The sequence below is a fragment of the Helianthus annuus genome, chromosome 14, assembly GCF_002127325.2.
Source record: "Helianthus annuus cultivar XRQ/B chromosome 14, HanXRQr2.0-SUNRISE, whole genome shotgun sequence".
In the NCBI taxonomy this organism is placed as follows: Eukaryota; Viridiplantae; Streptophyta; class Magnoliopsida; order Asterales; family Asteraceae; genus Helianthus; species Helianthus annuus.
Genome location: NC_035446.2, coordinates 20,516,314 through 20,530,884, shown reverse-complemented (window position 1 = coordinate 20,530,884; position 14,571 = coordinate 20,516,314). Strand labels below are relative to the sequence as shown.

The 14,571-nt window shown below is 36.4% G+C and overlaps 1 long non-coding RNA gene across 2 annotated transcripts; it reads right to left on the bottom strand.

Moving 5' to 3' along the window:
* Nucleotides 1–4,188: 4,188 nt before the first annotated feature.
* LOC118486419 lies at nt 4,189–14,370 on the bottom strand. 2 transcript variants are annotated; one of them, XR_004878976.1, is made up of 5 exons: nt 14,295–14,370; nt 13,679–13,739; nt 12,725–13,484; nt 4,857–4,912; nt 4,189–4,483 (listed from the first exon to the last, which is right to left on the bottom strand). It is a non-coding gene; the product is annotated as an uncharacterized LOC118486419 (long non-coding RNA). The 2 variants fall into 2 exon arrangements; XR_004878977.1 differs by having other exon boundaries at nt 13,398–13,484.
* Between the last annotated feature and the right edge of the window lie 201 nt (nt 14,371–14,571).

Here is a 14,571-nt window from a genome sequence, read left to right as displayed (position 1 = left end):
TAATTATAGTTTTGTTGTGGAAGTTTCCGAGGTTTGGGCGTTTGAATCAAATATAAATAATTATATCTATTTTAGATTAAATATCGGTTTTCGTTAACTTATAGCGTCGTAAAAATAAATACGTCTTCTTATTTATGCTATAAGAAAAGCTCGAATTTCAATAAGTGTCGTTTAAACAATAGAATTGCGTTTTGTATTTTGGATTTTTACCGAAAAAACGAACAGAGTTTCATCTTGTTTTTGGACGATCCCAACAATCGAGTGTCGATATATTTTTCAAGAGTCAACAATATTTCAACAATATAACACTATATGCATAATTTTTCGTCAAACGTATCAAAAGTAACTAAATTATAAACGAGTCGGTTCAAGCTCCGTCGTGAATAAATCTAAAATCTAAAATCTTTAAAATCTAATCTAAATTTCGAAAAAAGTTAAAATGTTACCGGATCTTCATTTGACCAAGTTTTGAATGCGTTGACCATCTGTTAACCCGAGTTGACTCGGGTGTTGACTGAGTCGACTCGGTTTGCCCTGACGTTGACCGGGGTCTGACCCTCTGACTGGAACCCGTATCTCAACCCGTGACTGAAACCGAAACCAAACATCACACTTGAACCGATGAGTTTAAAACCGACTCCAATCCAAACGAAACCCGTACTAGAATAGAATCGAATCTGAATGCGAACCTGACCCGAACATTTTGACCATGAATACCCACCACCACTGCCATCACGTCACGCCACCACTGTCGTTAATTTCCGCCCACTGCCGCCTACTGCCGTCACCATCGACACCCCCCGGTCGCACAACACTACGACTGGCAACGAAAACAACACGGCCCAGAGATGGTGGTTCTACAAAGCATTCGAAGAAAGAAAAAAAAATGAGAAGCTGGAACTTTACCAGAACTCCGGCGGCTACTGTCGCCTCCGTCGGACATGGGTCACCAGTCACCCACTATCACTGTCACCTTTCACCCTCAATCAACATCCTCACCCTCATCCGTACAGCATCACCATCATCGTCACCGTTGTAGTCGCCGGAATATAAGGAACGAGAGAGAGAGAGAGAGCAGTGTTTTTCGTCGTTTTGAAAACCAGCGCCGGAAAGTCAGCGGTCTTTCTCTCCTTTCTGATCTATTTGTTCCGTCGTACGCCACCGTGAGCCACCACCCGAGGGTGGTGGTTGGCCGTATAATCGAGAGCAGGGGGTGTTATGTGAGCGGTGTGAGGGTTAGAGGTGTAACAGGTGGTTGTGGCGTAGGGGGGTGCTTGTCGGAGAACGGAGAGCACCGGTGAAACCGGCCGGAGGTTAACTCCGGTGACCGGAGTTGAGTGAGGGAAGGCAGAGAACTCGTGAGGGGGTGTGGCCGTGTGGCTGAAGAAAGAACGAGGGGTTAGGGTTTTGAGGTTATAATATGCATTATATACTGTTTTGTTTAATGGGTTGGGCCCAGGGTCGGTTAGCGGTTTTTTAACGGCCCAATACGCTCACGAGGCCCAATTTTTTGAACCCAAACGTTGTAATATGTCGCAAAATAATAGATTAAGTCGGAAACACTCCGAAACTATGTCGGAAATCGATATTGGGCGCGTATATCTTGTCGATTGTTAAAAATGCGTAAATTGACTCGTTCGTCGTTTCTTGTATGTTTTGCAATCCGTTTTCAACTACGGATAATAAAATTGGAAAAAAGCTAAATATGTCATAATATTTCGTCTTTTAAGTTAATACGCATGTCTGATGCTTCCGTTTTGTTGCCGGTGCGTTCCTGCAGTCGCGTTGTGATCCATTAAGGCCCAATACGATTCATTAAGACATATATGATCTACTATCGGCCATTGTGATCCATTAAAGCCCAATATGGTCCATTAAAACATATATGAACTTTTATTGACCATTGTGATCCATTAAGACTCAATATGTTTCATTAATACATGTTTAATCTACTAGTGTCCGTGTGATTCATCAGGGCCCAATATGGTCCATTAACACATATATGATATACTATTGGTTATTATAATCCATTGAGGCCTTATACGGTCCATTAAGACATATATGATCTACTATTGGCCATTGTGATCCATTTAGCCCCAATATAGTCTATTAAAACATGTTTCTACTAGTGTCCATTGTGATCCGTATAGGCCCAATATGGTCGATTAAGACATCTATGATCTATTATTGGCCATTGTGATCTATTAAGGCCCAATTTGGTCCACTAAGACATGTATGATCCATTACTGGCCATTGTTATTCATTTAGACCCAATATGGCCCATTAAGACATTTTGATCTACAGGTGTCCATTGTGATCCATTAAAACCCAATATGGTCGATTAAGACATCTATCATCTACTATTATCCATTCTGACCCATTAAATCCTAATATGGTTCATTAACGCATATATGATCCCTATTTGTCATTATGATCCAATAAGACCCATATGGTCTTTTAAGACATGTATGATCCAGTATTAGCCATTGTGATTCACTAAGGCTCAATAAGGTTCATTAAAACATGTATGATCCACTATTGGCCATTGTGATCCATTTAGGCCCCACATGATCCACTAAGGCATGTTTGATCTACTATTATCAGTTGTGATCCATTAAGGCTCAACATGGTTCATTAATACATATATGACCCAATATTGGCCATTATGATCTATTAAGGCCCAATATGGTATATTAACACATCTGTGATTAGGGATGAGCTCGGTACTTGTACCGAACATTCCGGTACCGAAAATACCGATACCGAAATGGGTACAAGTACTGGTATCGAAAATGTTTGGTACGATACTGTATGGTACTTTTATTTGAAAGTAAAATTCGGTAAGTAACGAACCGATCGAAAGTACCAGTACTCAAAACGCCAAAAAATGGGTACCAAAAACAAGTCGGTACAAGAAATTCGACACCCATGCTAATATGCATACATTACAAACGTATATAAACGTAACTAATATGCATACATTAACATATTATCTAGAAGAAAACAAATATGGTTTACAATCTATAATATTTAATTTTTGAATTTTAAATATGTAATAAATTTTTTTTGTTTTCTAATATTAAATAATGTGATTTTTTAAACGAGAATACTATTTGAGAGGGAAATTTTGAATGAGATATTTTCGGGGGAAATTTAAGTTTTGGAGGAAATATTTTAGGGGGGAAATTTAAGTTTTGGAATGAATTACTTTTTGGAGAAGTTTTAGGACGAAATATTTTGGGGTTAAGTCTATGTTTTAGGATAAAATATTTTGGTGGGAATTTTTAAAGATGTAATAAGTTTAACCTTTGGTCACACATTTTTAAGTTATATTATAATAAAACTCTAACGAATAAACGTCCTATAAAACTAATGTTTTATGACTCAAATATCAAGTGTCCTATTACGGTGTATTATAATAACACCACAATGGTTAAGCGTCCTATAAAGTTTAAAGTTATAAGACCCAAGTGTCAAGTGTCCTATTAAGTTAAGTTCTAATATGACTTCGACTAGAAAGGGTCCTATAACACGAACATTTATGACTTAATTACAATGTGTCCTATTGATTTATATTATAATAGGACCCCAGATGATCAAGTGTTCTAATACAGTACCACACAATAGGACACTAACAATTAAATGTCTTATAAAGTACTTTATTAGGATCTACATTTAAGTGTCCTATTAAATTATATGATAATAGGACCCCAAAAAATCATCCATCCTATTAAATAGTCTTTTGGGACACCGGTTTAGTAGAGTATATTAAAAAAGGACCCGAAAGTTCACTAGTCCTATAAAATAGTTTTTTAGGACCCTCTTTTACAAGAGTCCCACCGAAAAGGTCCTAAAAAGCCATTTTTGTTGTAGTGGCGAAAAGCCTCTGCTTGATATCCATTTGCAATTGAAAAGAAAAGGTGCTCCACATTTAGATTAGTATTTGCACTCTAAAAAAACGGTATGACAAACTAATTTGTGCTCATGTTTATTCATCTTAGACAAGTAATTGGATCTTTGAAGAAAAATTATATATTTGGCAATTTAGGTATGGTTTCAAAGAATTTAATGTCGTATTCATTTGCAAGTGCAACCTATCAAAAAAGGATTGTAACCCTTTAATTTCCAATTTTAGAAGCATAAATGATAGCATCAAAAACTAAATATAAATATACCGGTTTGCTTTCATCCATATCAGCCTTGCTTTCATAAGAGGTTGAACGAAATTGACCAAAAAACATGTCACATTGAAGATGGTAGATAAAAGAATAGCCAACTACAGATTATAACCATGAACAGATAGACCAGTTTAACAAAATACAAAAAGTGTTAAAATAACACGACAATCGATTGTTACCTGGGGGATGTAGCCTACTATTCGAAATCCGCATCCTAATGATGGAACTATGAGAGGCGGATGCGGATGGAATGAGAGCGAATTGCGGAGAAAAGTACATATCAAATTGTTACCTGTTTCAAGAACCTGGAATCACAAAAAACGATATTTCATTAGTCATTTACTTCAACAGATACTATAATATGCAATATCTCATAATCAAAATTGTTGCATATTTCATGGTAGCCTGAGCTCTAAAGATATTTTTTTGTTCAAAGCTTATTGTTCTTCTCAACCGAACTGACGCGGGTTTTAAACGGTTCGGTTCTAATTCTTATATTCAGCGTATAACAGTTCTCGGTTCAGTCTAGTCAGGTTCTGAACCGTTGAATAGCCCTAATAGTAATTGAAAAAGTTAACCTTTGCCTTCTCGTTTTACAGGGATTATTGTTAAATAAAAAAATCCAAAACTCATACCCAATACTTGTATAAATATTCAAACTTATTGATGGATATTTACCTTGGAACCATTTATACAATGTGGCAGCATAATCTATTAGCTCACCATCTCCATAGCTACAAAATCAACATCACAACGGATTCATTTAACAGGTAATTATCAAGCAGAAGTCTAACTACATAAATGTTGGTGCACTACGTCTATTGACTTCGTCTTGTATCATGTATTAGATTAGGATAGGATAGAATATTGTGTGCACGAGGTTCGAGAAACGAGAAATGGTGATTTAGCATTGAGGTCCGCTTATATGGACATTGTCCATATAAGCGAACCACACCAACACCACAGGTCCGCTCTTATGTGCATAACCACATAAGCGAACCACTATTAGTCATTCAGGTTCGCTCGAAGGGCATGTACGCATAAGCGAACCTGGAACTCTATATATAGTGCATTGGTTAGTTCATTTGTAACGGTTCTGAATCTGTAACAAAGTGTTGTCGAATTGCTTCCATGTTGTAAACTTTGTCAAAATCAATAAAGTGAAGCATTATATTTAGTTTGAGCGTCTAATTCATCGATTCCGCCTTTGAATTGGATAAACGACTCTTCTGATCGACTCATTCAGGGTCAACAACGATCCAACAAGTGGTATCAGAGCACAGGAGGAAGAGTTCAGCTCAAATTTGATCTGTTTTCTATCTTCTACACCTTCTTTTTCGAATTGGACAAGTTTCCACGGTTAAAATCGGACGAATTTTTCACAGGACGTGTATTAGTGGACAATAACAAACCCTTGAAAAAATCAGAACAAAATAAGGCCTAAAAGTGATCAAAAACCCTTCGTGAAGTAGGTCCGCGTATTCGACAGTTTCCCAGTTCGCTTTTCTGGTCCGTTCCAAAGTGCAGTTTAAACCGGTTCGCTTTGCTGGTTCGCTCATTCGGTTCGCTTTTAGGGCATTTTAGGTCCGCTCGAACGAACATTAACTGGTCCGCTCGATTGAACTTGTTTGGTCCGCTTATTCATACATTGATGGGTTCGCGTATTCGGTCGATTTGATTGGTTCGCTTATTTGTCAATTCATTTGATCCGCTTATTTGTCAACGTGGTCCGCTTATTTGACAAATCTGGTTTCGCTCATTTGTTCAATCTGATTTCGTCCAAGTGTCAAGATTATTTCACGACAATCGAGTATTAGTGTATTTCAAAATTACTTGAGATTGTTTTAACTGATTCAGTTTGTCTGTTTGCTTCCAGGTCATTGACTTCCAGGTGAGTAAAGATGTCGGACTATGGTGAAGAGTTTTACAACACGTTCTATAACGCATTCACTTCAGAAGATACACCAATTACACCAAAGAATGCTACGAAAGTGATATCGGAATGTCTGAGTTACGATAACGTGTACGGAAATCACCAAAGACCACCTAAGCTCATGAATATCGAAGACTATCATTGGTGGTTTGAAAGATTTGAAAATTGGGTGCAAGCTTATGCGTATGATAGCTGGATTTGTTTAACTTTGGGATATGTAAAACCAAGAAATGAAAGACGTGAGTTGATCACACTAAAAGATTTCACAGCAGATGATAAGAAAGAGCATTCAACAGAATTAAGAATGAAAACTCTACTTCAACAATCTATCAGAGAGGATATTTTCTCACTGCTTCAGTATGGTGAAACATCTAAGTCAATCTGGGAAGCATTAAAAGTGAAAGCTGAAGGAGGGAAAGATATCAAGAAAAACAAAATTTCGTTGTTGAAAAAGGAGTTTGACATGTTTAGCTGCATGAAGAATGAAACAGTTCGTCAAATGATTGAACGTTTTTGTCACTTAAAGATTGAGTTGAGAGATTCGAAATTAACAAAGAAAGAGAAGAGATGGTAGATAAACTGGTTGAAGCTTTACCTCATGAAGATGATTGGAAAACATATGTGATTGTGTTGAAAAATGATGTTAATTTTGATAAACTAACATTAGATCAATTGATAGAGAAGATAGAGGGGCATGATCTGTTGATTCAAAAACAAAACAAGATGTCAAGTTCTAACTATCAACAAAATGTTGGTTTGTACTATCGAAGAGGGTTGTTACAAAACAATGAGTCTTCAAGAATCAATGAGTCTCCAAGAATCAAAACGGGGTTTACGGCAGAAAAGACTAGTGACACATCAAAGAATACTTCTTCAAGTTATGATCCAGGATTTCATTCATCATCTGCATCTGGATCATCAAATGCAACTTCCAACTCTGATTGGAAGAATTCTCCATTGCTAAACAATGAATTTGCTCAACAACATATGAGTTTCTTAGCCTCTATTCTGGTATCTTACGAAGGATTAATCGCAGGAAAGAATTGAAATCCTAACATGACGAAAGAGGATTACGATCAGGTGGATCCAGAAGAAATGGAACTCATGGATATACGTTGGTGCATGGCAAGTGTCATTTCAAGAGCACAACGATTCATGGAGATCACTGGTAGAAGATGTTTGGAAGGACCTGAAACGAAGATGGGTTTTGACAAGAACAAAGTAACTTGTTTCAAATGTAAGGAAAGAGGTCACTTTAAAAGAGAATGTCCAAACAACAGAGCTGATGAAAGTGTAAATCCGTTTCGTGAGGATTATTACAAAAAGGCAATATATCACAAGAACACTGATCAGCCAATCAGAAAGCAAATTGATGGAGTATCATCCAAAGAAAAGAGAGCTGCTTTGTCATTTTGTGATCAAATGTGGATAATATAGATGGTGATTATGAATCTATGGTTCAAAATCTTGATTGGAAAGAGGGGTTGATAGAGGCAAAATCACCTGGTTTAATCATCTATGATGATGAAGGTTATGATTGGAGTCAACATGACGAAGAGGTTGCTGAAGTGGAAGCTAAAGCAATGGTGGCTGAAGTAACACTGACTCGAGAAGAAAGACGTGCTCGTATGAGATTGGATGATGTGTATAATGCTTACAGAGAAGCAACATGGGCAGGAAGGTGGAGCAAAGATAAAGAATGTTATGTTGATCCTCAAGGAAACCCAACTGTTAATCCAAAGACAGTTGACCTTGATGCACTAGTTGCTGCTATTCTTACTGTGGATGTTTGGTGCAAAGGCCTTAGAGAGAATCCAAGATACAAACAGAAAGTTGAAGAAGGCATTCAGAAAGTAATTTTTGCTAGTCTGGAGAAGAAAAAGAAGATGACAGTCGAAGAGATTGTGACTGAAAGTGAGAAGGTGGTGAGTGAAGTGAAGAAGGTTGAAAAGAAAGCCGAGGAAGGTGTTGAAGACAAAGTGCAAGTCGCTGAAGAAGATCAGATTCAGAAGACTGAGGAAACCAAAGTACCAGTCATTGAGGTAATTATTCAAACTGATACTTCTGATAAAATTGATAATGAAGCTGAACAGCAATGCAAGAAATGCATGGAAACGTGCAGTGCTTGTATTGAGAAAGATGAAAAACTCAACAACAGAGATATTGAATTTACTAAAATAAATAAAATTTTCAAAGAAAAATGTCATGAGATGAGTGAAATTGAAAAGTTTTTGAAACAAGAAAATGAAAAATTGAAACAAAAATGTGATGATCTTGAAATAGAAAACAAGGTTTTAAAAGAAAAGTGTTCAGCTGTTTGCAACGAATGTGTTCCAAAAGACATCAAAATTCAAGAGTTGCAAAAAGAATATGATGTAATGAAACTGTCATATGAAACTGTAAAAGAAGCGTATGAAACTTTAAAGAGTAAAGTCAGAAGTCTAGATGATAGATTGTGTGCTTGTCAAAGAAACACTAAATTTCTTGAAGCTAGATTTGAAGATAAACAAAGAGTGGTAAACCAATATATTGATGATGTTGCTAAGCTTAAACAAGAATTGGCAGACAAAGAAAAGTTGGTCAATAAATTGCAAAGCTATCATTCATCTTCATATATTCTGGAACGTATTTTCAACATCACACCCGATGAGAAAGTGTCTGAAAAGAACAAAAAGGGAAAAGGGTCTGAATACCATCGAGTTCCACCACCGTTGGAGAATAATTATACATTCTATGATGGCGAAAAGGTGGAAAAAGTAATCAACATGGTTGATCAGTTACCCGACAACATCGATGTGATTTATACCAAATCTGATGATATCAGTGATTCAGAGGTGGTAGGTAAGGTTGTTGAAAGCGTTTTTCAAGAAAAGTCGGGTGATACAGGTAAAACTGAATCACAGGATGAAGATGAGGGAAACTTTGATGATGGATATCTGCAAAACACAAAATCCAAGAAAAATTTGAATGATGATTCAAAGGGATTGGTTTATACCATGATTGGATCAGACAAATTGTTCTTAGATGTTGTATTCCCGATTCAGAATGTGATTTCAGATAAAGTTGATCAAGTTTTCAAAATGGTTGAGATTGAAAAATCTGAAATTTCAAAATTTGCTGGTAAAGGTCACAAAACTTTTTATAACAAACCGGGTGTCAAAAAGAAAAACATGAAGGCTGGGTTGGGTTATAAAAGGAAACAAAATTGGAAGAAAATTGTGATGCCAAATTATCAAGAAAAAATGAGTTTTGTTCAAGGAGATAGTTTAGCAAAAGAAAAAGAACTCAAAATGAGACAGTCTAATGCTGAATTTGAAGCACAAAAGGGAAAGCAACAACCACAGGTCAAAGATGTGTCCATGAGAACATGTTTCAAATGTGATCAAAAAGGACATCTTGCACGCAAGTGTCCAAATCTAAAACCTGTGGATGTTGATCAAATGAAGATTGATGCTGAGAAACAAAAATCTGAGAATGTGAGACAAAGGTTAACCAGATTTGATTCAAAACAAACTTGGAGGTACAACACAAACAAGTTTGCTTCGAATCAAAGTTGGAAATCTAACCAGAACAGGTTCGATTCAAGACAAATCTGGAATTCTCACACACCCAGATTCAGAACAACACAAAGTTGGAAAACATCAGTTGTTATGACAAAACCCCAAGATGTTTAGAAACCAAAAGTTGTTGTTCAAAACCAAAGTGTTCAAAAAGGTTCACATTTTTACAAACGTGGAACACCAAATGGTCAAGCGTGGAGTGTTAAGAAACTTGTTGATTTGATAAAAGATGAGAAAGTTGGAAAGAAAACTGAGAAACAAAAACAAATTTGGAAATCAAAAACTGAAACAATAAGTTCGACTTCTGAGGTGAAAACATCTGAGGATTCAATTTCGATTGCCTATGATGCAAATTTTCCACCACTCAAAGCTGAAAACTTTAAGATTCGGGTTGCTAGAGTCAAGGTTACACCCAAGGTTGATGAGGCTTGGGTGGACACAATGTTTGATTGAACAATTTGAATTGCCGGAGCTTCCTTTATCGCGAAGCATGAATCGGCATTTATCTGTATTGATTTAAATTTTGTTTGTGTCAAATTGTTTGTGCTTTGATAAAGCTTGAATGTGCAGGTACTCAATGGTGCAGAAGTTTGTCAGAATGCAAATAAGAGTAGCCTGGCACTAGAGTAGGAAGAAGATGAACCCTGGTTTGGTCAGACGGGGAGTTTGTGTGTTGTTTTGTGAAAATTTGAACAATATGTGATGTTTGTTATTTGTTTGTTTGTTGTTTGTTTGTTTGGTTGATGTTTGTGATGGTTGTGGTTAATTTTGTTAGAATAAGTGCTGATGGACTATGCCGAAACCCTCACGGCTGAACAAGCATGATTATTGTCACAGGTTGAAGAACAGTTTTCTAACTGTCAAAATCAATGGGTTGTAAATCATGGGGGTATGTTATATTTTCTGCAAAACAGAGCATGAGATGCAGAAAATGGATGGCGAGACAAAGCTATCAGTATTGGTTTGTCAAATTTCTTTAATGATTTTGCATTTTAGGGGGAGAAGTATTGTCAGAAAATACAAAAACATTAGAAAATTTGAAAAAGTCAAAAACATAATAAAATTCAAAAAATTGAGTTTTGCGTAAAAAGAGGAAATGATAGTACATCAGTAGACAGTTACGGTAGGCTAAAGAATTGTAATGATTAAATAGCGTTAAACAGTCTCACTGATAATATGCCGATAGGTTTTTATACACTTAGTAAACTTTTTCGGGATATAAACCTAAATTCAAACACTTGCTTATTTCGTGGGGAACACTACTTGGATATATAGGTAACTCCTGAAATCTCGTTTGAAATGTCCCATATTCTGAGATACTAGGTCTTTATACTCAGTGATATCTGGGGTATTATTCTGGGACTTCTGCTGTATGGAAGTACTGACCTAGTCCCCGAATAATACTTTCTGCAAAATGCTTGAAACATAGCATCGCCCTCAGCAAGCTGATGAAACAATAAAATTGATAGTCGCTGCTGTTGTAATGCTAAAAGATCCTCTAAAGGGGACACACCAAAAGTCGAACCGTCATCTCTCTGCTGAACGGAAGTTCTGACCTGCGCTCTCACGGTTTCGCAGCTAACCCCTTACAGATATCATCTGTGGTATACTCACCTGTAAGACTGAATATTTGGGATTCTGGATACGAGAGTATATTCAAGAGATGGGACACATGAATGAGTTTAAGTTCTTAAAACATCTAAATCGTATCCTGAATCAGTTGAAATTTGTATGAAAATTTAAATGGATCAGTATATCGACAATCTAAGTGAATTGTTTAATTCTTAATGTGTAACTAAGCTCAACGGTGCTTGTGACTTGTCAAAAACTGATATGATCCTCTGACGCATACTCAATCAAAAATATTGTCTGTAAATATGTTTGTACATATTTCTTTGCTGCTTTATATTTTCAGAAAATATAAAAAGATTTTGATTTCTGCTTTATTTTCGATAAACCGATGTCTGAGTTGCTGAGTTTCAAAATCTAAGTAAGCTGATTGTGTTTCTGAAAATAAAACAAGTTCATTAATTTGAAACTTGAAATTTCTAGAAAACTTCAAAAACAAATTTGTGATATCTTCAAGGTCATTAACTTGAACTTGAATGATAATTTGTGGGGGAGTTGGATTCTTTATATTGTCAAAATCTGTAAAGATTGTTGATAGGGGAAATGATATAGAGAATTGGATAGAGCCAGATTACGGTTTCTGGTTAATGGTTTTTAAAATGATTATTACGTATCATTTGTTTGAGAATTGCAGATGTTATACCAGACTACGATCCCGAGAGCAGAGTTTAAGGGGGAGTTTGAAGACTGAAGAGCTTGTAGCTGAAAAGCAAGGTGTCGATCTCTAAAAGCACGGAAGCTTGACGAGAGGGGGAGCTTACTGATGATGAAGTTGTAAAGATGATCAAAGAGGAAAATTGAAGGATACTTATATTGTTACAATCTGAACAAGTTGGCAAAGATGATCAAGACCGAAGAGGTGGCATAACAGAGAATGTTCACTGAAGACTTCGTCAATATCCGAGGGGGAGTCTGTTGGTGCACTACGTCTATTGACTTCGTCTTGTATCATGTATTAGATTAGGATAGGATAGAATATTGTGTGCACGAGGTTCGAGAAACGAGAAATGGTGATTTAGCATTGAGGTCCGCTTATATGGACATTGTCCATATAAGCGAACCACACCAACACCACAGGTCCGCTCTTATGTGCATAACCACATAAGCGAACCACTATTAGTCATTCAGGTTCGCTCGAAGGGCATGTACGCATAAGCGAACCTGGAACTCTATATATAGTGCATTGGTTAGTTCATTTGTAACGGTTCTGAATCTGTAACAAAGTGCTGCCGAATTGCTTCCAGGTTGTAAACTTTGTCAAAATCAATAAAGTGGAGCATTATATTTAGTTTGAGCGTCTGATTCATCGATTCCGCATTTGAATTGGATAAACGACTCTTCTGATCGACTCATTCAGGGTCAACAACGATCCAACAATAAATCGAAGTAAGAGATTGTATGAATAGATATGAGCATTATGTTACCTAACCTTGCGTGATCTAAGATGGCCAACTTATAATGGAACGTTACAACGTTAGAGAAAGAGACCTAACAGAGTTCATCAATCGCCACTTCCATCTCTGGTTGAAAAGAATGTTAACCCATACACATACATACATTGGCGAATTCAGAAACTTTTAGGAGGGTGGGCACAATATGGGTTGACTAAAAAGGGTAAAAATGGGCACTTTGTTTATGTGAAGACAACACCAAATTAGATTAACCAACTTCGATTGTCTTAGTGTAACCCCTTGGATTCTTGGTTATAATTTTGTATCTTATTTATAAAACATGGAGGGCCTCTACACGGTATGCACAGGTGTTCAGGGTATATTGAATGCCTAACCATATACAAATTATTTCCATCGTCATACAGTTGATCAAAAGACATGTATTTGTATTTATACGATAATAAATAAATATAGTAATCAGCAAATTCAACAACTATGCGTGTTTCTGACTTTTTGGTTCCAACTTTCCACCTTAAAAAGTAGAAACGACATCGTGACGACCAACTATCTGCCGATCAGACTTGCCCTAAAAATAAAAAAAAAGCTATATACGACGAACGACGACAGAGAAAATAAAAAAGAAAAGCAAAACCTAGAAACAAAACAGACTATAAAACAGCAAAAAGACCCAAAGACAAATAGTTACCGATATCTCTCCTGCTTGAGAAGCCGACGCGTCTCTTCCATACGAAGGACCAGGAATGCCACCATATCCAACCTTGATTCCGTAAGACTGCCATCCATACAAAAACCGAATATATTAGTAGGTAATATAAAGTCCCAAAGACAAATTTTTTTTATTTAACCCTCTTCCACCACTGCTAATTAAAATATATAGAAAAAAATATTATTGTCAAACATAAATATGCAAAATAGTAAAATACAACTAAACTTTTTAACTTTGGATAAAAGATGTGCATAGCATACCTTCCCAAGTAGATGAACACCAGCCTCTAGCTTTCCTTCCTGGCATATAAGACCATCTTTTCTGAATTCAATATGTGCAGCGAATAAATTATGATTAGAATTCATATTTTAAGATTAGAATTCATCTTGCTAAAATAAATCAACCAAACAGAACAGAACATTAAATTGTCACTTTAGAAACCAAACAACAAAAGTAAATTATCTCGTAAACAATTTAAAACATAATTATTTAATTGGTTTTGTGATCTCCAGAAATAAATATATATGTGATGATATACCTGTGGAGTTTGACTTGCAGAATAAAATCATGAAGTTAAAGGATGCGATCACTTTTAAATTGGAGTTTTTAACCAATCGAACGTGGAGGCCAATTAGCGACACTTTGTTATAAACCAAGCTTGATATTTTTTGTCTGTCATAATTTTTAAAATCATGTATAGGGTTTCAATGGAATAACCACCGTCAACGCCTGTCGGTTCAGATCAACTCGTCGAAACCCTAGATGTCATCGCCAGAGGTGGCATCTAGGGCATTTTGTAGTCGAACCGATTAACAAAGGGAGATTGAAAAATCGCTGATATATACAAATAGATCGGGAACTCAAATTGAAACTTACTTGAAGATAATCTACGAACAAAAAGAAGATTTTGACTCAATACAAAAAGAAGTGTGGCTGGGAAGCTTTAGTTTCTAGGGTTTGTAGAGAATATTGAAGCTTGAGAAAGAAGATGAATCAATATAAGGGATTCGAGAGACGGGTGACCCAAATCCAGATTTTGACCCAATATAAAAACGGATCCCGTGTCCAATATTGAATGAAGTATTGAGAATGCTTCCCACCTAAAAGTTCCACCATAATATGCCACGTCAGCAATTGGTTCCACCATCACATG